Genomic DNA, 23448 nt, shown 5'->3' with positions numbered 1-23448 from the left:
CTGACAGCTCAGAGCCTGGACCCCACTTCGGATTCTCTTCTCTCTGCCCCTCCTCTGCTCACTCTCTCTCTCTTCTTCAAAATAAACATTAAGAAAAATCCATTGGTACAGTTTGGAGAACATAATCATCATGTAAGTTAATTCAGTGTGTGTCAACCTCTTTGTGGTAATTGAGGTTTCCTATCTAAGAACATGATATGACTTTGCATTTATTTATATCTTCTTTGTACCCTTCAGAAGTATTTTAAAGTTTTCTTTATGTGTTTTGCATATTTATTGTCATATTTATACCTCTGGATGTTTCTTTGCATTGTTTCTATAGGAAATGGGATCTTCTATAGTAGCTTCTAAATTTGCTGATCACTTATTGTTTGTCAGGTATAGTAATAAGCACTGGAGTATAGCACCAAACAAAACCAACAAGATCCCTGCCCTTGTGAAGCCTTACAGTAAACAAATAATCACACCAGTAGTCATATGATTATCATCATAGTGATAAAGCCCACAAGAGGGAACTACTGTGGCTGAGTTTAAATAGGAATATAATCTAGACTAGAAATTCAGATAAGATTTCCCTGAAGACACGTTACTTTAGTGGTCAAAGAGAGGTGGTCCAACCTGTGTAATTAGGAAATCTTGAATAACTTCTTGTGATCCATTTGTGCTCCGTTTGTGTATACCTTTTATATTTGAGACTTAGTCCTTGAAATACTGAGATATTCAGAGAAGAAAAATCCTTGTATTGTCAGCGTTCGTCAGTTTGCCAGGTTCCAGAAACGGTTGTGTCAAGGCAAAGCACCTCAACTCCTACTAGAGTTGCCAGATAAAATACATACTTACGCAGAAATAAGTTGTACCTGGCAATCATTCTCATGTACTATTAGAGATATTTATAAAGAAGATTTCAGGGGCACCTGGGTGGCTCAGTCGGTTAAGTAGCCGACTTCAGCTTACGTCATGATCACCTGGTCGGTGGGTTTGAGTCCTGCATTGGGCTCTGTACTGACAGCTGGAAGCCAGGATACTGTGTCTCCCTCTCCCTATGCCCCTCCCCGGCTCACACTCTGTCTCTGTCTCTCTCTCTCTCTCAAAAATAAATAAACATTTAAAAAAAATTATGAGGATTTCACTAGGAGCATCTGGGTAGCTCAGTCAGTTGAGTGTTCGACTCCTGATTTTGGCTCAGGTCATGATCCCTGGATCCTGGGATAGACCTCCATGTTCCACTAGGTGCTAAGCCTGGAGCCTGCTTGAGGTTCTCTCCCTCTCTCTCTGCCCGTCTCCCCCACCCACTCTCTCTCTTTCTCTCTCTCTCTCTAAAAAAAATTAAAAAAGGAAAAAACAGAGTATTTACTTAAAAAAAGAAAATTCACTAGTAACTAACAACTTTAAAAGAAGATCCCTAAGGTTGTTTTGTTGTTGTTGTTGTTGTTGTTGTTGCTGCTGGTTGCTCAGTGAAATTACCAAGACTGGGGAGAAATATACCATAAGGAAAGTGAGAAGAAATTTCAGAATAAACAAATAAAAACATGCCTAAGTGATAAATCTGCTTTAAATGTTCTATATTGAAACCTCACTATTGAGTTCAGGCTCGTGAACAAGACTGGGCTGCCCTTGTGGGAGACAACACTGAGGGAAAGACATGAAAGTGAGGTATTTCAGGCTGTATGAATTAAGGGCACAGTTTCTCCTTGATGCCACTACAGGTATCCTAGGAAACGAAGCCAAGGATCAGGAGCTTGAAGGAAGTCAATGTTCTGTTTGCAAAAGAGAGGACATGGAAGAGGTGAGACAAAGATTCTGATAAGTGTAGAAGATGAAGAGGGGAGCAGAAGGGAACTAGGTACCAGCTGTATGAGGAAGGGGGTCAGTAATCAGGCCAGTCAACACAAGAGTCTATGGGGTAGGAGGTTACCTATTTTCTGCTAAGTCCAGAGTGAGCCCTTTAGATCTCTCCTAGGAAAAACAAATTCAGAACAATTGGGTGAAGACTAGCCCTGGTTATGGAAAAGTCTACATTAGAGAACATTTTATTATTTTTTTTTGAAACGTTTGTTTATTTTTGAGAGAGAGAAAGTGTGCATGAGCAGAGGAGGAGCAGGGAGAGGAGACACAGAATCTGAAGTAGGACCGGGCTCTGAGCTGTCAGCACAGAGCCCGAAGCCAGACTGAAACTCACAAACCTCGAGATCATGACCTGAGTCCAAGTCAGTCACTTAACTGACTGAGCCATCCAGTTGTCCCAGAGAACATTTTAAATAAAACACAGTTTTTATATTCTCAAGTTTATTCAACAGCATGTGTTTTTCTAAATGTGTAAAACAATCTGTTCTCTTATACAACATAATCTTATTTACCCTCCTAATTTACCCTACATTCTTCATAGATAGGACAAAAATTAACTGTAGTCCCTGGCTTATTTAAATGAGCAAAAGTATTTTATTGATGAAGTGCAGTTCATGAGGTTTTCCATGCTGTCTAGCTGCCTCAATCTCCCTCTTTTCATTCTGACAGACAGCTATAGTCTGTTTTGCTAATTCTAAGCCTACCATTGTCTTCCATAAACTCAGGTTTTGTAGTAGGGGCATCCTGGGTTATATCTGAGTCCTTTAAAGAATGGAGATAAATGATGCTCAGTTAAACAAGAAATCACAGCAGGCTGTAAGACCAGTATTTATGAGACTCTCTTGCTGGTTGTCTCCTCCCAGCTTCTTGGAATTGAAATTCCCTATGGCTGGAAATGACTTCCCAGATGTTATTCTTCCAGAATCCCTAAAGCCAGGTGCTTCTTTGATTCAGGGAGCTCTGGAAATAAATATTTTTGAAGCACCTTCCAGCAAGGGGATTCCTGTTTCTCTCCTTCCACCCAGGAGAGCTAGAGTAGGCAGCTGGGCTGAGGCTGACCAGAAACACTGGGGCCAAGGGCTGGCAAAGAAGAGTGCTTTTTTTTAATGTTTTTTATGTTTATTTATTTATTTTTGAGAGAAAGAGAAAGCGCACAAGCAGGGAAGAGCTGAGAGAGAGGGAGAGAGCAAATCCGAAGTTGGCTCCAGGCTCTGAGCTGTCAGCGCAGAGCCCAACATGGGGCCAGAACCCACAAACCGTGAGATCCTGACCTGAGCCAAAGTCAGATATTTAACCGACTGAGCCACCCAGAGGCCCCAAGAAGAGTCCTTTTGTATACCAGCTCTGATTGGTCATAGTGGTCTGGAGCACGCCACTGGAAGATTGTGAAGCACACTCAAAATCTGTGGGGAGGTGTGCCACAGTGGATAAGTAACATCTGCCACGGACATTGAGGAGAAGTGGCAGAATATGGGCTAGTAACATGCCATTACAAGTCAAAATTGCCCCACAGATTACCTTCTGAAAAATTCTTCATGAGCATCTGGGACTCTCCTGGATAGAATTCACACAGAAACAGGAAATAATAAGGAGCTATATCCTATGGGGAAGATATCTTCCCACTTGAGAAGATTTTGACGGCCCTGATTTTGAGGAAAAACACTTTGTGAATTGTAACAAACCTAGAGAGGAACGTTTGATTAAAGAGGGGAAAAAGGGGCACCTGGGTGGCTCAGTAGTTAAGGATCTGACTTCGGCTCAGGTCATGATCTCTCAGCTCTAAGTTCGAGCCTCGCATTGGGCTCTGTGCTGATGGCTCAGAGCCTGGAGCCTGCTTCAGATTCTGTGTCTCCGTCTCTCTCTCTGCCCCTCCCCCACTCATGCTTGCACAGGCTCTCTCTCTCTCTGTCTCAAAAGTAAATATATAAATATTAAATATTTTTTTAAATGAGAGAGGGAAAAAAAGGGGGCACTGGATGGCTCAGTGGGTGGAGTGTGTGACTCTTGACCTGTGGGTTGTAAATTCCAGTCCCAGGTTGGGTATAGAAATCAGTTAAAAATAAAATCTTTAAAAAAAAAGGTAGAGAGGAAAATCTTGTTTATAACTTTTGGTGCAAAGAGGAAGAAAATAAAATAAAGGCAAGTGTGATGTTTTTTATTTGCTAAAATCAGGGAAGCTTGCAGCACACCAAAACATTTAATCCTACAGCAGTTTATGCTAATTTATGTGGAAAAGTCCCCAGAGAAAAAAACAAGGAACTGCTTCGTGTCATTCCGTGCCTCCCTCCCCGCTTTGCCACCATTTGAGGAACGGCACAAACGTTTACTGATTGGTTTGTTCATTTCTGCAGTGTTTCCATTTTCTCCTGGTGCTGCTCCTGCTTAACACAATCCATATTACTTAATAAAAGAATGAATAAAAATACTGAGATTTTTTTGAAAACTGGAAAACCTAGACAAAGACTTGCACTTCATCAATGAGTGCTGCAAAGCTTTTAAATTAGGAAGTAGACTTCCAGGTTGTGAATGCGCAGTACTTAAGTACTGCCCCACTCCTCTGACACCAAGCTGCCGCACAGACCCAGTTGGTGTGGACGGCGTGCCAGCAACAGCCCCGGACTACTGGCCACTTGGCCCAAATGTTCCTCCACATGGCATCAGTAGCAAGCAGCAGTTCTCTTGGCCGGTTGGGGTGTCTGACACATCACTGGATGTTTTTTCCACACACAGCGCCAAACAGTGTGCTCAGCTACTCAGAATACATGTGTGTTTCAACACACGGTATTACGAAAGAAAAACAAAGTATTATCAAGTGTCTTTTTTCATTTTAAGTTCTCATTTGTTCTTCTGCATTCTTTTAGCATTTCAACATGTTTTGGAGGGTGCAGCAGGACAGGGAAAGAAGCGAGAGGAAGGAGGTAGAGATTTCCCCTGCAGGCTGGAATCCATTATTGCTGAGTCATCTGCCTGATGCCCAAAGTGGGTCAAACCCATCACGGTGTGGGACATGAGCGCCAGGACTGAGCATGAAGACCCAGAAGGTGGTAATACAAGACTCACTGCAAAGTGGAGGGCTCTCCTTTGACATTCAGAGAGCGTGTTTGAGAGAGATGAGAGGAAACCTTACAAGGTAAAAAGGAAGGATAAATGGGAGGTATGGTCACAAATCCTGAAGTGTGTGTTTTACTGGGATGTTCCAGGTGTGTTGAGTGATTCCAGGTGTTTGGGTTTTGCTAATTATGTCTAACTTTTTGCCTGTATCTGGCAAGTTGAAAGCACAACCTTTCAAGTTTACAGGGGAAAAAAATGCTTCAATACTTGATATCCTTGTGAACTCTACATTTCTGTAGGCTCCTAAACTAAATGTCTAATAGTGTCAAATGCTGCTTCTCTATCAAAAAGCATGGGGGAGTTACGCTAACATCTATCACCCTCTTCACAGCCAAACCCCTATGTGTGTGCTGTCGTATTTGATTCACCAACTACTGCCCAGACCTTCAAGCCAGATACATAATCCTGAACTTGATTGACCTCACAGAACATGAAACTTGTTGGCAGGTTCCAAGATTTATCAGATTTTACTCAACCCCTTGTTTCAGATTTCACTTGCAAATTTAGAGAGTATATTGCATATCTCCATTCCAGAGTAAGAAGGTACGTATCATAGCATCTGCCCATAAGGGTTGCTAAATACATCTGTTATAGTATTAATTACCATAATGCCGATTATTTTGTGAAAATGCTGGTCTAGCTTGACAAGTAACCAATACGTCAGTTTCTTAATTTGAGACTGGAGGGTTTTTATTTCTTTATTTTTTTGGTTTTGTCTTTTATTTTAAGCAGTCTGTCACTCTCAAAAGACCTGGCCCCAAACCAAATATCAGCCTACATGGCAGGCTGACCCATTCAATGCTCTTCAGCCTCAGCAATCTAAATACACACCACATCGTAGCCGTTGGCTGATCCCACTGAACCAGAGTCAGGGTTTGAAAATGGCAGTGATAAGGACCACACCAGCCCCACCCCCAGTGGCTCTCTTTCCTAACTAACTATAACAGAATGAGGTACCTCCTGGGATAAAACACAAAATAAATAGAACAGTGTCAGTGACTGCATCCATGCAGACATGTCAGCTGAATTTGGAAGACCAAATGAGAGCCAAATAAAACCAGAGATGGGATAGTTGGGATACCTAAGAGTTGTCTCCTTACAGTGGAAGGAAACTGGTGCATGAACTATCCTGCTGTGGAGCCCAGAGAAGACAGGCAGAGGGTTCCCAGGTGTAGAACCTGGCTTAGGTTCTCCAAAGACAGGTGAATGTGGCCACTGAAAGGGTGGTTTCCACTCTATTTAGTCACAGCTTGGGGCTCAAGGAGCCTTGCTTTGAAACTTCTAAATGAAAACACAGATTGGAGTATGTTCTCTCTTCATGTTCAGCAACCTCACAGAGCAATCAGACCACTTCTCACAGACAATGGCTCCCCTGCCAACGGATTTCAGGCTTAACTCACAGTGAGAGCAGCAGAGCCTCCCTGAGCCACTGCCAATATCGCAACAAAGAGGGACAACCCAGACCAGCTCTAGAGGCACTTAAGGATCCCTCTTGGGGCTCCTAAAAATACTCTGGGGAAAACTCTTTAAGAGGGCATTACATTATTCTCATTTAATAAGATCTTTGGGATTGCAAGTGATGGAAAAACAACTCAAATTGGTTTAAACAAAAGATTTATTAGCTTACATTATGAGTAATCAAAGGGGATGGTACTGGCTTCAAATATTGCTGGATGCAGCCTCTCTGTCTCTATCTCTCTGGCTCTGTCTCTGTACCTCTCTGGCTCTGTCTCCCTATCTCTGTCTCTTTACCTCTATCTCTCTGTCTCTCTCTTTCTCCCCTCTCAGTTTTGCTTTCCATCAATAAGTCCTTCCATATCAACAATACATCCACCAGGCTTACATCATCTTTGTAGCCAGTGTTCCTAAAAAGGAGTGCAACCTGCCAGTGTTCACATCAGTTTTCAGAAGGGCTTGGAAATGCCTGGATTGTGTAACTTGCTCATCCCAGAATCAATTATTAAGGCCAAGGTTTTGAAGTCCTGCAATGCTCCAGCCTGATTCAGATGTCTACTCCAGGGTTAGAAGTAGTCAATGCCTGTTGATTGACAATGCCTGAAATGGGAAAGACATCCTAAAAAGGAAGAAGCAAAAAAAGGAGGCCCAAAAAGTTACAAAGAACCTAATATTGTATAAGCAGACTGGGGCTTAGAGCGAAAATATTTTGAGATTAACTACGAACATAGAATCAATAACACAAATACCATTTCCCCCCTAAAGTGTGTGGATTTACCAAAGCACACTTGGGGTGAATGCACATATCTATTTTCCTGTTTTGATTATAAGAAATGAAACAGTAAGCGGACCTCTTTGCTGATCTTTAACATGAAAAGCAGCTTCTGCCTCAGGGCCTTTGCATCAGCTGCTCCCTCTTATGGGATCACTCTTCCCCCAAATATCCATATGGTTAACTCCCCCATCTCTTCAAGTCTTTGCTCATCCTGACCATTCTGTATAAAATTATAAGCTACTATCTTCACCCCCACCTACTCCCATGCTTTTGCTCTGCTCTTCCTTTTTTTCAATGGCACTTATTACTTTATAAATCATTATTTATTTATTTATTTTTAAATGTTTATTTATGTATTTTGAAAGAGAGAACAAGCAAGCAGGGGAGGTGCAGAGAGAGGAAGAGAGAGAGAACCTAGGCATCTTTGCACTGTCAGCATGGAACCTGATGCGGGGCTTAAACCCAAGAACAGTGAGATCATGACCTGAACCGAAACCAAGAGTGGGACACTTAACCACTTAACCAGGTGCCCCTATAAAACATAATTTAAATAACATATTTATTATTTTTCTCTTATAGTCTTTGATCCTTATTCAAATGCATGCTCCAAAGAGCAGGGATCTCTGTTGTATCCCAAGCACTCGGAATGGTACCTGGCACAAAGTAGATGCCCAGTAAATATCCATTAAATGAATACACTTCCCCAAAGTATCAAAGGCATAAGAAGACTGTTAAGATTTGGAGAATTTTAGCATAATACAAATAGCAATGTCTAATTAAATATTATATATATGTTCTAAGAACTCATTAAACAATTCTTGGCTGCAAGGAATTTCTCTCCTATACCCCAGTTTATTGCCCTCATCATAGACTTCTTTTTTCTAAGCCTTTTTTTCTCTCTCCTTCTTCTCTGCTTTAGGACAACCCCTGGAGAACTACACATTTTCCTCTTTATTAGGTAGAACAATTCAGTTATTTCTTTTCTCACTTATTCAAATATGATACACCCGAGAAACCTCATCAAGAAACATGATGGTGTTAATAAAAGTATTCCCTATCTCTGAAATGGCACTGCCCCTCCCCAAACTGTGGACTGAGTAGTAAGGTTTTTGCTCTAAAGCTCTTTTCTGCTACTTAAGTCAGTATGTCAGAAAATGCCAATGTCAAGACACTAACCTCAATATAGAAGACTTAATGGTGATTTTTGCTTTCTTCTTTTTGCTTATTTTCTACTTTTTCTGAAATAAATATGTAGTACTTGTGTAGTAAGGAAACCATTAAAAAATTATTCTGCTATTATGAGTATGTACATGTAGTAAGTAAGCAAGCAGCTTTCAAGACATCTGAGTCACAGATAAGGTAAGTAGAGCATGTGTGTGCTGAGCATAGGTAGGAAAGGGTGAAAGGAGCAAATAGCCACCCAAGATTAATGAGGCAACTACCACTTCTGGTTAAAAGGAAGGAACAGAGACTTCTCTCTTTAAACAATTAAAAAACTGAACAAAACACATGAATTAATGGTTTTCAGACACTGGACAACAGGCAGCACAGGGCAGTGATCCCTGGGGAAAAGAAAACAAATGTGGTGAGCCTTACACAGATGGGAATAACAGGAGACTGGAAGGGAATCTATAGAGAGAGTTTTGAGGCCACAGAGTAGGGAGGGAAGATTCAGAGAGAGCCCATCGGCTTCCCTGAGTTGAAGATAAAGACTTAAGAATTCAGGGAGACCATGGCAGCTGGAATTTGGAGGGTAGAGAACTAGAGAAGAATTGCTTCATGAGGAGGAATGAGTTCTGTGGAAAGGAGAGAGCTTCACGGGAGACAGCCAGAGAATTTCACAAAGTCCCCCTGGGTATTCAGCTGAATTCTGGTCAGCACATGTGAGAAAACTGCCTCATTCTGGGGAATGAACTGTAGAGAAGAAGCAGGCAGAATACTAGAGCTCATATAAGATTGAGAAGAGTTTGTATTATCATCAACCATTAAAAAAAAAATACTCCACAATAGACAAGAAATCAGATACAGTGCTCAGAAAGGTACTGATTGCCTCAGTGGGTCAAAATTAGCTCTAGACAAAAATGGTTTTCTTTTCCCGCCTAATAAAGCATAAAAACATGCCTTGAAAGATCAAACTATGTCCAAGTACTTAACTGTATGCTGGAACAAAGCTCAACAATATTTAAATAAGTAGAAAAATATCTCGAACCCAACAAGTAACATTACAATATCTGACATGCAATTTAACAATTACCCAACAGGCAAAGAAAGAAAAGAAATATAATTCATAACCCAAAGAACAATTGGTCTATAGAAATAGACTTAGAAATTATATGGAAGACAGAATTAGTAGGCAAAGAAATTTAAATAGTTATTATAACTATTTAACATATTCCATATGTTACAGAAGACAGAGAAAAACATGAGCATGATAGAGAGACATGGAAGACCAAAAAAAAAAAAAAAAAGACCAAAATTGATCTTCCAGAGTTGAAAATGACTGGATAAAATTAACAGCAGATTAGATAGTGTAGAAGAAAAGGTTAGTAAATTTGAAGACAGAGCAATAGAATCTATTCAGAATGAAACACACCAAGAAGAGTGACAAAAATGAATAGAGGATCTGGAAATGGTGGGACAGCAACTTCAAGCAGCTTAATATACCTGTAATTGCAGGCCCCAAAGAAAAGGAGAGACAGGAAGATATGGAAATATTTGCAATAGTAATGCCTGAAATATTTCCAAATTTGGCAAGATCTGCAAGTCCACAGATCCAAAAAGCTTAATGAACCCCAAGCATAAGAATAGTGAATAGGAGCACCTGGGTGCCTCAGTCGGTTAAGCATCCAACTTTGGCTCAAGTCATTATCTCATGGTTTGTGAGTTTGAGCCCCATGCCAGGCTCTGTGCAGACAACTTGGAGCCTGGAGCCTGCTTCGGATTCTGTGTCTTCCTCTCTCTGCCCCTCTCCTGCTCATGCTCTGTCTCAAAAATAAATAAACACTAAATTTTTTTTAAATAAGTGAATAAAACTATACTAAGGCAAATAATAATCTCATTGTTTAACTAGTAATAAAGAGAATATCTTAAAAGTATCAGAGGAAGAGATAGATATATTATTACAGAGGAAAAAGGATGATAGCCAAATTCTCGAAGCAATGCAAGCCAAAAAACAGTGAATCAATCTTTCAAGTACTGAAAATAAAAAGTCAACCTAGAATTCTAAGTATATCAAGTATCTTTAAAAAATAAAGGCAAAATAAAGATTTTTTTTCAGATATGCAAGAGCTTATAGAATTCATCAGAAGAATTTAAACACACACACACACACACACACACACACACAAATATGGAAGAGGAAACTGAAATCAAGTAGAAACCTGGGTCTACACAGAAGAAGGAAGAAAATTGGTGGTAGTAAACATGGCAGGAAAAAAAACCTTATGAGATAGCAAATATTTATGACAGTTTAGACTCCTTTCATCAGCCATTGATGACCTCATTTGGCCATGGATTCAAAGGTAAAGGTTGTGTCTGGTCATCAGTTATCAATGAGCTTCTGAACTCAATGAACTCTGAACTTTCTGGCCTTGTGTGCTTTCTCCTGCATCTTTGCAATAGAGCAAGCGTACATTGGTTCTGGGCATCTCCTGTCTTTGGAGCCCCCTGTTCACTCTCAGCTCTGATCCTTGTAACCACTCAGTCAGCAGGGAAGGTTGATGTGGCAAAGAGGATTCAGATAATGATATCCTTCCACCCCCCCTGGGTTCTATCCTAAGTGTGTTAATCTACCCCATCTTTCCCCCTTGTTTCTGGCTAGAGGTTTTAAATTGACTCAATATATCATGTGATTCATGCATCTAAACTTGGCTGGTGAGTCTTTGTGTGTCTGGTCAATGAGGCTACTGTAACACCACAGTATTTTCCACTGCAATATACTAAGAGGTTTATTTGAGGGGGAACATTTACCCCTGTATTAATTCATATTGACTGTGACCCACTGAGCATTATTTTTTTTTTGTCAAAGTAGTCAGCTTCTTTCCAAAGATATTCTATGTGCTTTGTCAGATGAACTCCTTACTAGGAAATTTTTTTTCTGTAATGAACTGCATTTTCATGGGCTATACGTAGATCATTGGTCTTAAGAACAGAATTCTGGGTTCAAATCTTACCCTGTTCTCTTGCTTCAATTACAAGGGTTCTCCAAAACTCATTATCTGGAAATCTATTAGAAATCTAGATTTCTCAGATATGGAGATGTATGGAGTGGGAATCAAAATTCCCTTTCTTGTCAAGTTGTTGTAATGATTAAACGGCTTAACACTTTTCTAGTGCCTGGTATGAAGCTTAACACATAATAAGTAACCAACAAATACGTTCACTCTATTTTTCTTCTTTCCTTTCCCCCTGCCTTTGCAACATTTCTGCTGAGCAGCTATCCTCACCCTTTCATTTCAGCTCCAGAAATGGGGCATAGCAATCCCTGCCTGCATGCCATCTGCATCACCTTCTGTCTCCAGTTAGCTTCCTCCTCCACTCTGAGACACTTCCATTTGGGGGCTCCACCCTCTACAGCCTCTTCCCAGGCTGGAAGCTGTTTTTGTGGTCCACACACTTGTTTATGAAGAGCGCTGAGAAAATGCCAGGGCCCACACTTTCTGTTCTTCAGGGCTTCAGTATCATTGTCTTCTCCCTCTACTACTGAACCAGTTACATCTTTCCTAAGGCAGGAACCAAAGGTCTGCCACAGGCCTAGGCCAGAGGAACAACTGTAGAAAAATACATAATAGTTCAAGACCCTGCAGTCAGCTATTTTAGCATCGCTGGGAGATGATTTTCTCAGAGACTCTCTAAAACTTTGGGTGCCTTGGCCACTCCCACTCAATTTCCATGCTGAGAAAATTACTACCTTGTTTCTACTGAGAAGAAAACTTTATCAGAGATAGTGTTGTAATCCTATCCAAAGAGAAGAAATGGCTTTCAGAAGGTAAGGGCCGTCTTGTGATTCAGTGAACCCAAACTCAATTTCAAGAAGGCTCCCCCATTTCCTAGTTGGGTTTGTCACTGCTAGTATGTCCTTTCTCTCCCCTGGATCTAGACCCAGTCTTGCTCTACCAGACAGATAACTGCCTCCTGTTTTTGAACTTGTTACTCTAGTTCAATGAGGGAAAGAACTCAGTTGAATTGATATTTATGTTGAAGTCCTTCACCTCTATCATTGTACTCACATACTGTTTGTGTTTTATGGGATATTCATCCTTTCTAAGGCAAGCAGACTTATAGTGTGTGACTGTAAAAATGAGAGATAAATACACTGGAGAAGAAGAAGAAAGGAGAAGAGGAGGAGAAGACAAAATAGAAAATACATATGGAGGGAAACAATTTCCTTGGCCAATAAGAAAAGCATATTATCAAATTCCTTGGGCATTTTTGTAAATTCCCGGGTTCCTTCTGGAAATTTAACCCCCCTAAAGCAGTAATTGCACACACAACTAGAAAGCCATTTCCTTACTGTTCGTTTTCATACATTCACTGGACTAGTCACCAGAGCTTCTCAACTCAAAGCAAAAGGTACCAGATCCTCCAGACTTGGCCAATCCATGTTTGTGTATTAGAGCCCCTTGTCCAATTCAATTCAGTTAGAGCCCCTTGGACACACACACATGCATGTGCACACACACACACACACACACACATACATTTTTCTACATGGAAAATGACACGTTCTCCAAATTACCCAGTTACAGATTAAAAATTTGAATACAACTTGAAGCATAAAAAATGACATAGCCTCAACTCTCTAAATGCGCTCCTGACTATATTAATTTATACTGAGGCCAGGAAAATCAAAGAATAAATTATAAAAGAAGTCTGTAAAACCTGAGCTTCATACTTGTAACTTGTTGAGAATAAAGTGGTCTTACTTTTTTTAACCTGAGTCTTCCTTCCAGGTTAACTGTGCAATACCTTTGACAATCAGTTCTCAGATTAGGGAACATATAAACTGAATGACTGAATTTTTCACTCTTTTAATCTTTTTCTTTCTTTTCAAAGTGTTTCTTTTCAAAAACCGCATTTGTAAGCCACATTTCTAGATGGACTAAGTTGCCTCTAGAGTAGGAGTTAGATGAGCAAGGAATCCATTCAGATGTAAAGAGGTCTTCAGGAGATCTTCAATTTAGTATACTGGTGATACAGTGAGGTGGATAATGGGCCTAAATAGAAAGGAAGTTACAGGAACTACATCATCCCCACAGTTCTTATACACCTATCCTGCTCTCTCTGTCCTTCCTTTCCTGAGCAGAGAGGAGGCAGGATCATTGTATGGAAACAAAGATGAGGCAAGCAGGGGACCTCCCACAATTGTCTCTACCTACTCTGATGGAGACATAGGATCTTGGGATTTGAAAGCCAGAATGCATAAACTGGTTGTAGAATCAGTTCATTGTTTTGGCAACTAAATCACTTGAACTCTCACCACCCATTTCAGGGAACCAACTCCAGACCATCCTGGCAATAGTGACATGGTTATCAATCTCATCCCATTAGAATTGGTATCTGTATTTATTTTTTTCAGTAGGAAGTTTTAGTAGGAAGTTTTAAAACTGTTAAAAATTGGTACTCATGATTTTTTTAAGGTGAGGACACAACATCATTGGAAAGATGGGATTAAAGGGTGAAACTTGTTCTGTGAGAGCCTCGTTTGTTTGAGAGCCATGCTAGAAGCCAACTGCATCTAGTTGCCTTTCCTTTCTTTTCCCTGAGGAAAGTGCAGGGAAAGAATAAAGGTTGATAAAGGGAGGTCAATAAAGGGATGCCTGAGAATCACAAGAATTCATTGTTCTAGTTTGTATTATAAGAAGAAAAATGCTAAGAGAGAGAGAACATCTTATACTTGTAAAGCTAAAATAGGATGGAGATTCTTTCTTAATCTCTGAATAAACTCCATTTCCCCACTTTGTACACCTAGAGAAGCTTTCTCTCAGCTTCCAGCAAGTGGAGGACAAGTGGAGAGAGAGGACTATAGACTGGCAACTACGATGAAGGACAATGAAGGGTTTTAAGAGAAAACCGTTGTAAGACAAATGAAAAACTGCAATAAAACTGCAAAAAGTACTTATTTGAATAAGATAATTCAAATATCAAAACATGCATGGCTCAGGGATTTCCTTTTTTTTTCTTTAAAGAAAGTTCATTTTAAAAAATGTCCTTGATATTTGAATAGAATCCTCAAAGCAAAAACAGTCTCCATGGCAGAATCTGGAGAATCGCGTGAAATAAGAGCCTTCTGGCTACTGGGAGGTATTTGATGGAAAGATTAAAAATGTAAGTCTTTATAAGGTACTGATTTTTTCAGAGTGGCTAAAATTAGCAACTCGGGAAACAATAGGTCTTGGCAAGGATGCGGAGAAAAGGGAACCCTCTTGCACCATTGGTGGGAATACAAACTGGTGCAGCCACTCTGGAAAACAGTGTGGAGGTTCCTCAAAAAATTAAAAATAGAGCTACCCTATGACCCAGCAATTGCACTACTAGGTATTTATCCAAAGGATATAGGAGTGCTGATTCAAAGGAGCACATGGCCCCCAATGTTTATAGCAACACTGTCAACAATAGCCAAATTGTGGAAAGATCCCAAATATACATCAACTGATGAATGGATAAAGAAGATGTGGTACATATACAATGAAATACTACTCGGTTATGAAAAAGAATGAAATCTTATCATTTGCAACAATGTGGACAGAACTGGAGGATATTATGTTAAGTGAGTAAATCAGTCAGAAAAGGACATATATATGTTTTCACTCATATGTAGAATTTGATCATAGGCAAAGGGAAGGAAAAATAAGATAAAAACAGAGAGGGAGGCAACCCATAAAGGCTCTTTAATACAGAGAAACTGAGGTTTGATAGGGGTGGGGGTGGGGAGAATGGGCAACAGGCATTAAGGAGGGCGCTTGTTAGGATGCGCACTATTATATGTAAGAGATGAGTCACTGGATTCTACTCCTGACGCCAAGAATACACTGTATGTTTGCTAACTTGTGAATTAATTTTTTAAAAAAGTACTGATTTTTTTATTTAGTATGTTTCTATCTTACTTTTTAACACAAATTAAAGTACTATTATGCTTTTTCTTTTCTTTGAGATAACTGACAATTTTTAACACTTTTAGCTTGCATTTAAGCATATTTTATTTTAAAGTTTTCTTTATACGAGCATTAGAAGTTTTTAAGAGTTTAAACCTTTTAAAGGTGTTCGTTCTTACAAACAATATTGATGAGAAAAGTAATGCTCCTAAAATACAGTTAATCTCGGACTTCCTTTGAGGGCTTGGGAGAAAAACATAATTTTGTAAAACACTTAACAAATTTTATTATTTCTAGCCACATTTTGGGCCTTATACCGCTGGTAGTGTCTATTCCATTTCATTTCAAAAGAGTTTTGATTTGGAATCCAAGACCCATTTCCAGAGGAAAAGGTATCATTTTGATTGACTTTTCTGTACCACACCACACATCTCTTCCCATGACTTTCATCTTATACTTTCCTGGGTGACTTCTCTCTATGGAGAACCACGTCCTGGTAATTCTGATTACTCAGAGTCTCAAATGGCCTTCTTCTAAGAAAATATAACCTTCTTCAAATTGAAAAGAAAACCAAATTCAAGCTTCCAAATTCTATTATGATAATTTATTTTAAAAATAAAACATTCATTTTATTCTTTTTCTTTTAATGAGAAAAAAAATTTTTAAAGCGCTTAACTAGAAGCAAGACAATTAATTATAGCCATTTAAAAACAATAAACTGGGGCGCCTGGGTGGTGCAGTCGGTTAAGCGTCCGACTTCAGCCAGGTCACGATCTCGCGGTCCGTGAGTTCGAGCCCCGTGTCGGGCTCTGGGCTGATGGCTCGGGGCCTGGAGCCTGTTTCCGATTCTGTGTCTCCCTCTCTCTCTGCCCCTCCCTCGTTCATGCTCTGTCTCTCTCTGTCCCAAAAATAAATAAACATTGAAAAAAAAATAAAAATAAAAACAATAAACTGGTTATCTATAACCAACAGATATGTCAGCTACGCTTGTGTGTGTGTGTGGGGGGGGGGTAGATTTTCATTTTTTAACCTAATTCTGATTTCCAAATTGTTTTTAACATGTTTGTATTATTTTTATAATAAAAACACCCATAAATATTTCAAATAAACATTAACTGAATGAGTTAACTGTTAAGTTTCCTCAAGTGTTTGCTATAATTTTTTATTCATAATTCGGATGCAGTAAAGCATGCCAATTTGTATTCACAGGTGTGAAATTCCCTAAATGTCTTTCAGGTATCCTATTCTTCAACTTAGCTAAGACTTTTAAGAGTTAAAAATGGCATTTTACATAAACAGGAACATTAGCTTCTTAACATCGTTGATGAAAAGGAGATCTGTGCTCAGAAGAAAATACCCAGTGGCACCAGAAAAGCAAGAGGTGTGGATACCAGAATTGACTATAGTTTCCATAGGAACTTGTCCTCCCAAGGACGCAGGCTGGATGGGTTGTTATAAGTCATCCTAGTTGCCACCTGACCTTCTATCATTGTTGAAAATATCCGAAGCAGGTCAAGCATTTTTTCCATTCCCCCCAGTGGTCTCCTCTATGGGGAGGAATACATCCCGTTATTCATGAAGTTACATGATCCATGGCTACGGTCTTCTCTAGAGACCAGGAGAGAGCCTGCCATTAGTAGATACTCTATAAATACATGTTGAATGAATATGATATTGACGAAATGTAGTATTTCATTTACCGGTTTTGTGTGTGTGTGTGTGTGTGTGTGTGTGTGTGTTCTGTCATGTTTATGTGTTTTGTTTTGTTATCTATTTGTGCTCATTACAAAAATTAACTTTCTTAGGGGCAAGAACATGATCTTTTTGGCATCTAGTAGAGTATTGGTACCCAATTAATTTTAAGGAAGGTCCAAAGTTTTAAGTTCCAGGATAACACTGTGGAAATAAGCAGGTTAGTATAATGGTTAGATGTTTAGTATAATGGTTAGGGACCCAGACTGTCTGGTTTCAAATCCCAGCTCCATCCTTAGGAGCTGTGTGACCTTTGGGCAGGTAACTTAAATTCTCTTTTAAAGTAGAGATGGTAACAGCACCTACCTCATGTGGTAGTTGCAAGAATTAAATGAGTGAAAACACCAAAAATGCTTAGAAGAAATCAAGCAATAGTAAGTATAACATTCAGCCTACATTTGAAGTCTTCTAATACTAACCTTTAGGTTTTTTTAGTTTACTCTTAGAAAAACACGACTTCCTGTTTCTAAGGAGGGAAAAAGCCTTTTAAAAGTTATAAAAAGACTCAAAGTCTCCTTGGACATCAAATAGCTCTTACAAAACAACATTTTGATGAGTTAAGTGTAAAGGAATCAAAAACATACGGATTAAATTTCCTTTATAATACACATGGGCTTAAAATGAAGAGAAAAGTGCTTAGCAAAACACACTTTGGGTTTGCCAAACCCAAAACATTGAAAAACACTTCAAGACATTCTGCAGGCCCACAACAGAACCAGGTCTTTCCCATCCACAATTAAAATCCTCACTCATCTGGATTCTGAGCTTCAAACTGGGCCACAGCTTGTCATCTTTTGATCCCTCTCCTCAAAGGGTAACCTTCCCCGGATTTATGAGGAAGTATACTGCACCTTGGAGCAGTACATAAGCAGTTTATAAATTAGAAGGCAACAAATAGATTGTCATCTGCATATGATTTTCAGCTTAATATTTTATTGAAGATCTACACTATGCACGTGAATGCAGTAATATGTGTTGCAGATACGGAAACTAAGATGTAAACAAACATAATAGGTTGCCATTATATTGTTCTGTTTGCAACATAACCGTGAGAAAGAGGCAACTTGGACATTTGAAAGTATTATTCAAGATTGAATAATATTCTAAAAATTGTTTTCTGTATAAAATATGCTTTTCTAAAATTATTTTGAATTTGAGAGTCTTGATACTATTCTGTCCACATGTTACAAGGATTGGAAAACATCTAATTGCCTGACCTGGACACTCTTTCTCCCATGTATTAAGCCTATGAAGTGTTCTATAGCTGTAATTTATAAAAGCAAGAAGCTTCAGGTTTTAGATTTCTTATGAAATAGATAATTTTCTACACTGAACTGTTTACAGGCTTTCATAGAGGAGCAAAGAAAAGCAACCTGCAAAACTAACAGATACTCCAGAAAAGCAGACAGGAATCAAAAACCAATGTTAACATTAATGACCGGTTCACATCTAAAAAAGCAGTTTTTTGATAACACAGGCAGATAAAATGAACTATTATTTTTTCCTGCTAAGCCCTGCTATGTTTGATTACTTCCTATAGCAACCTGGATCCAATATCATAAAACTTAATGCATCAGTTAGTAAGTTTCTCTGTAAATAAAATACTAGGGTAAAACAGAAAAGAATATAATGTTTCTGAATATATCTTAAATTGAGACTGACAGTGGCAAAACTAACTTAAAACATTTTTTCTCTATTTTGAAGTGTATTACTTTTAAATTGTTTCTATTTTTTTTCTTAAAACGATATTAGCCTTCAATGTATTTTTCCCTGTTTAAGAGCAATGGGATGACCCCTTCCTTTCAGGACTGTCAGATTCCCTTTGAGTAGGAAGTTCACCACTAAAGATCAATCTTAAGAACAAAATGTTGCTCTGATATGCACTTGTGTCATCTCATTTTTAGAACAGATTAAAAATTTGATGAATATAGACAGTAGTTTACATTTCATTAATTTTGTAGAAATGTCACAGAAGAACTCAGTGCAGGACCTTTTATAATCGCCACCAGTCCCCTACCCAGAGGTGGAGTTTGCCTAGGAACCTTCCTTTTGATGAATTCTTAGTCAGATTTTCTGCAGACAGGTTATCTTGGCTTACAAAGAGACTGATAGGTTCTTGATCAGTCATGGAAAGTGTTTCAGTTACAAAATAAAAATTACCACTTTGAAAGTAATTTTTTTAACTTTTTTTCTTTTTCTTTTCTGCACTTTCTTTTCATTTTGATTTCTCATGATAAAAGGGATAACCTGTCTCTGATTTTTGCCACAGTAAAGTTTGTCACAATTTTCAAACATTTCAGTGTTCAGATAGGAAGACCAGTCAACATTAGTGAAAACCCTGCATTATAGATTATTTTCAAGAAAATGCACTTGAATGAATTTAAATTTTTTAAGTGATTCAAAATAACCTTCTAAAGTTACCTATACTGTAGCAATTGGTTTGACTGTGTTTATGATTATTCATACATAAGTGAGATTTTCTGGAATAATTAATAACAAATAATGCATAATAAATAATAATGCAACTGTTCTTCAATACTATAAACATTTCCCAGAAATCTTTTTTTAAGTTTGTTTATTTATTTTGAGAGAGACAGAGACAGTGCAAGTAGAGGGATGGCAGAGAGAGAGGGACAGAAAGAATCCCAAGCAGGCTCTGTGCTACCAGCACAGAGCCTGAAGCGGGGCTCAAACTCATGAAACCTTGAGATCATGACCTGAGCCAAAACCAAGAGTCGGTCCCTCAACCGACTGAGCCACCAGGCTCCCCTCCCAGAAATCTTGATTAGGACACCTAAGAAAGAGTTAATTAAGGAAGAAATACAGCCCAGCCACTATGTAAACCATCAAAAGCATCAAATAAATGAAAATCAAATGAATGAAGCTTTAATACAATTAACATACATTATATAAAGGAAATGACTACAAGTGCTCACTACTTGACCTGTTTCATATTTCATGAACTGCGTTGACTTAAAATCAATAGCTGTAAGAATATCTGTAGTCTCGGGGCGCCTGGGTGGCTCAGTCGGTTAAGCGTCCGACTTCAGCCAGGTCACGATCTCGCGGTCCGTGAGTTCGAGCCCCGTGTCAGGCTCTGGGCTGATGGCTCTGAGCCTGGAGCCTGTTTCCGATGCTGTGTCTCCCTCTCTCTCTGCCCCTCCCCCGTTCGTGCTCTGTTTCTCTCTGTCCCAAAAATAAAATAAAAAAACAAACAAACAAAAAAAAAACGTTGAAAAAAAAAAAGAATATCTGTAGTCTCTGATTACTTATTGTCACTTAGGTAGACAAGTATAATGGCTATTTGATCATTTAGAGATATTTGAAAAGCATAATGGCACTCATCAAAATAAAATCTATAGGTTTACTATGTCTGTGGACAAAGACTCTAATTAACCTCCCTTTTCTTGTAGAAGCTGGTGAAAAGGACTCTAAGTTCATCAAGCATGTACTAAAGATCCCATTGCTGCTGGCCACTGAGGAATCTAAGACAAATAAGATGTCACAGTTTAATTATAGGTTATTTACTTATTTATTTTTAAATTAAGACTTAAAGCCTGAAAAATTAGAGTCAGAGACCTAAGAGATCAATCTAATCCAACACTCCAGTTTTAAGTTCCAAAACAGTCAAAAGATTTGCCCCAATTCAGGGTCATTTGGTATGTTTAAAAACTTAGAAAAGAATGATACATAATTTATGCTCTTTTGACATGTATGTAAAATCTAGTGAACTAGTTTATGTAGCCAATATTTATTGTTTTATTGCCTCATAGTTGTCTGTGCCATTCTTTGGTTCAAAATAGGTTTGTTTGCGCTTTCCTCTGGGCAAAATCTCTAAACATCGCATTTGGAACAGTGTTAATTAAATCAAGGCTATGTGCTAAATCTTGTTTGAATCAGTTAATTCGGTTATGTGCCAAGGTCTTAAGTCTGACCAAGCATCTCATAAATATGCTTGAGGTAATTTGGGCAAGCTATTACAGCTAAATCAAACAAAATCCATTAGCTTTGCCAGAAAAACTACTGAGCCTAAATATCCTATTGAAAATGAATCTGCAGGCAGAACAGGCCTTGCTGATAGCTAGGTGAAATTACTCATTGACCTTTCAAGAATCATTCAATTTTCTCTCTCTTTCTCTAATTATCTCCCTATCAGCTTGCCTTGCAGGAGCAGCTGAAGTGACATCCATTCTCTGCTCATGTTCAGCTGAGTGTAACTATTTTGAAAAAGACATTGGTCATAGTGACTAGGAGACCCCATTGGTTGGCCTCTCCCTTCTGCGGAATCCCAGTTTTACTCAGATATTCATTATTCAGGGTCCAGTGTAAGCAATCTTGGGTTTCTAGGGACTATCTGAGTTGGAGAGGCCCAGGAAAAGGACTGGATTTCTTGCTAGTCTGGGTAGATGGGGGCTAAACAGTCATTCTGATTTCATCTAAAAATAAATATGATCTTATTTTATAAACCACATTGGTGAAGCAAAACATGTCAAGTATATTACTGTAATCATTTTTTGAAATTTGGAATACTGGGCATTTTTTCCCAAGAACAAAAAGTTATTTGGGCACAAAATATCTTCTTTTTAAGTCAGGTGTAGTTGCATAGGTGGAATAAATCTGGATGCATTATATACCTATTATAAAAAGATTTGGTTAGTGATAAAGAACAAATTAAACTGGGCACTGCTGAATAAATAGCAACCATCTGTAAGAATATTAAAGACTTACAGAATTTTAATGACTATCTTAAAAAACTAACCATACCTACGTGCTCTCAGATAAAATCAAATTAAAGTAAGTCTAATTTACCCACGGTTATTGTTCTGTCAGTTCTATAGTTGTATGCACACAATATTCTTTATCACATACAGAAACATATAAATATTTGGTCAGCTTTCAAGAGATTTAAATTTTAAATCACTTCACTTAGCTTTTAGCAACCATATCCTACAACATGAAGATTAATAGTGACCTTAGATAAGAGTAGTTTCATGGAATGGGAGTATAAGCCTGGTTGGAATGTGTTCAAAATAAATGAAAGATGAAGAAGGCATGATCCTGAGCTGATGAGTGTGAAAGCTTGGTAAAGTATCTTCAACCACAACCTTGGTACTCCTGCCCCTTTCTAATGTTTGGATAAAAGAATATATTTGAATAGAATAGATGTATATGGATTGGATGTATGTATACATACATATACACACATGCACTTCCCCCCACACATCTTAAATGATCATGCATTGCTGTATCTCCTATGATTCACCAAGGGAGATAGTAACTTAAGTTTCTAAGTGATTCCCTCATAGACAGGTTCTAAAGACTTCAGTTAAATAAAAATAGCAGAGGATTTATAAGGAAAAAATAGATTATCGTTAGAATTTTTGACAGCAGCACATTATACCAGGAAAAAAAAAATGAAGTAACACATTGAAGACACTCGAGGGGAGAGAATGAGAGTGTATAAAGGCCATAGACAAACTGTTGTCAACATTGACATATGTCAGAGGGGGGTATGAACAAAATTGAGCAGAAGAGGAACAATAGACACAAAGGAGAGAAGATTTAGATACAGTGTGAGAGAGCAAAAGAGCCAAGAAGCCTCAGAGAGCAAGCCACTGTATTTTTTAATACTACATGAAAACAATAAAAGAGGGTGCCCTTTATTGGGTTTTGTTTATTTATTTATTTTAAGACAGAGAGAGAGAGATCATGGGAGTGTGAGCGGGGGAGGGGCAGAGAGAGACTCCCCAGCAGGCTCCGTGCTGTCAGAACCCAAGGCGATTTGGGGCTTGATCTCACAAACCATGAGATTATGACCTGAGCATCAAGACCCAGGTGTTTAACCGAGGCCTTCTGAGGGTGCCCTTTAAATCTAGAAAATTTTATCTGAGGGGTGCATAGGTGCTCAGTCGGTTAAGCATCTGACTTCGGCTCAGGTCATGATGTCTCAGCTCGTGAGTTCGAGCCCCGTGTAGGGCTCTCTGCTGACAGCTCAGAGTCTGGAGCCTGCTTCAGATTCTGTGTCTCCTTTCCTTTCTGCCTTCCCCTGCTCACGCTCTGTCTGTCTGTCTCTCTCAAAAAATAAACACACACGAAAGAAAGAAAGAAAGAAAGAAAAGAAAGAAAGAAAGAGAAAGAAAGAAGAAAATCTATCTGAACCAAGCCTCCTCCAGAGGTTTTGGAAAACTGAATTCACATTTAAAAAAAAAAAAAAAGCGGGGCGTCTGGGTGGCGCAGTCGGTTAAGCGTCCGACTTCAGCCAGGTCACGATCTCGCGGTCCATGAGTTCGAGCCCCGCGTCGGGCTCTGGGCTGATGGCTCGGAGCCTGGAGCCTGTTTCCGCTTCTGTGTCTCCCTCTCTCTCTGCCCCTCCCCCGTTCATGCTCTGTCTCTCTCTGTCCAAAAAAAAAAAAAAAA

The 23448-nt window shown here is 39.0% G+C and overlaps 1 pseudogene; it reads right to left on the bottom strand.

The window, feature by feature from the left end:
• Nucleotides 1–6958: 6958 nt before the first annotated feature.
• Nucleotides 6959–23448, bottom strand: part of LOC125166466 (putative teratocarcinoma-derived growth factor 3) — a 39106-nt pseudogene continuing 22616 nt past the window's right edge.

The sequence above is a fragment of the Prionailurus viverrinus genome, chromosome B2 (assembly GCF_022837055.1).
Source record: "Prionailurus viverrinus isolate Anna chromosome B2, UM_Priviv_1.0, whole genome shotgun sequence".
Lineage (NCBI taxonomy): Eukaryota > Metazoa > Chordata > Mammalia > Carnivora > Felidae > Prionailurus > Prionailurus viverrinus.
Note: the sequence above shows the minus strand (reverse complement) of the source record. Positions and strands in the feature narration are given on the sequence as shown.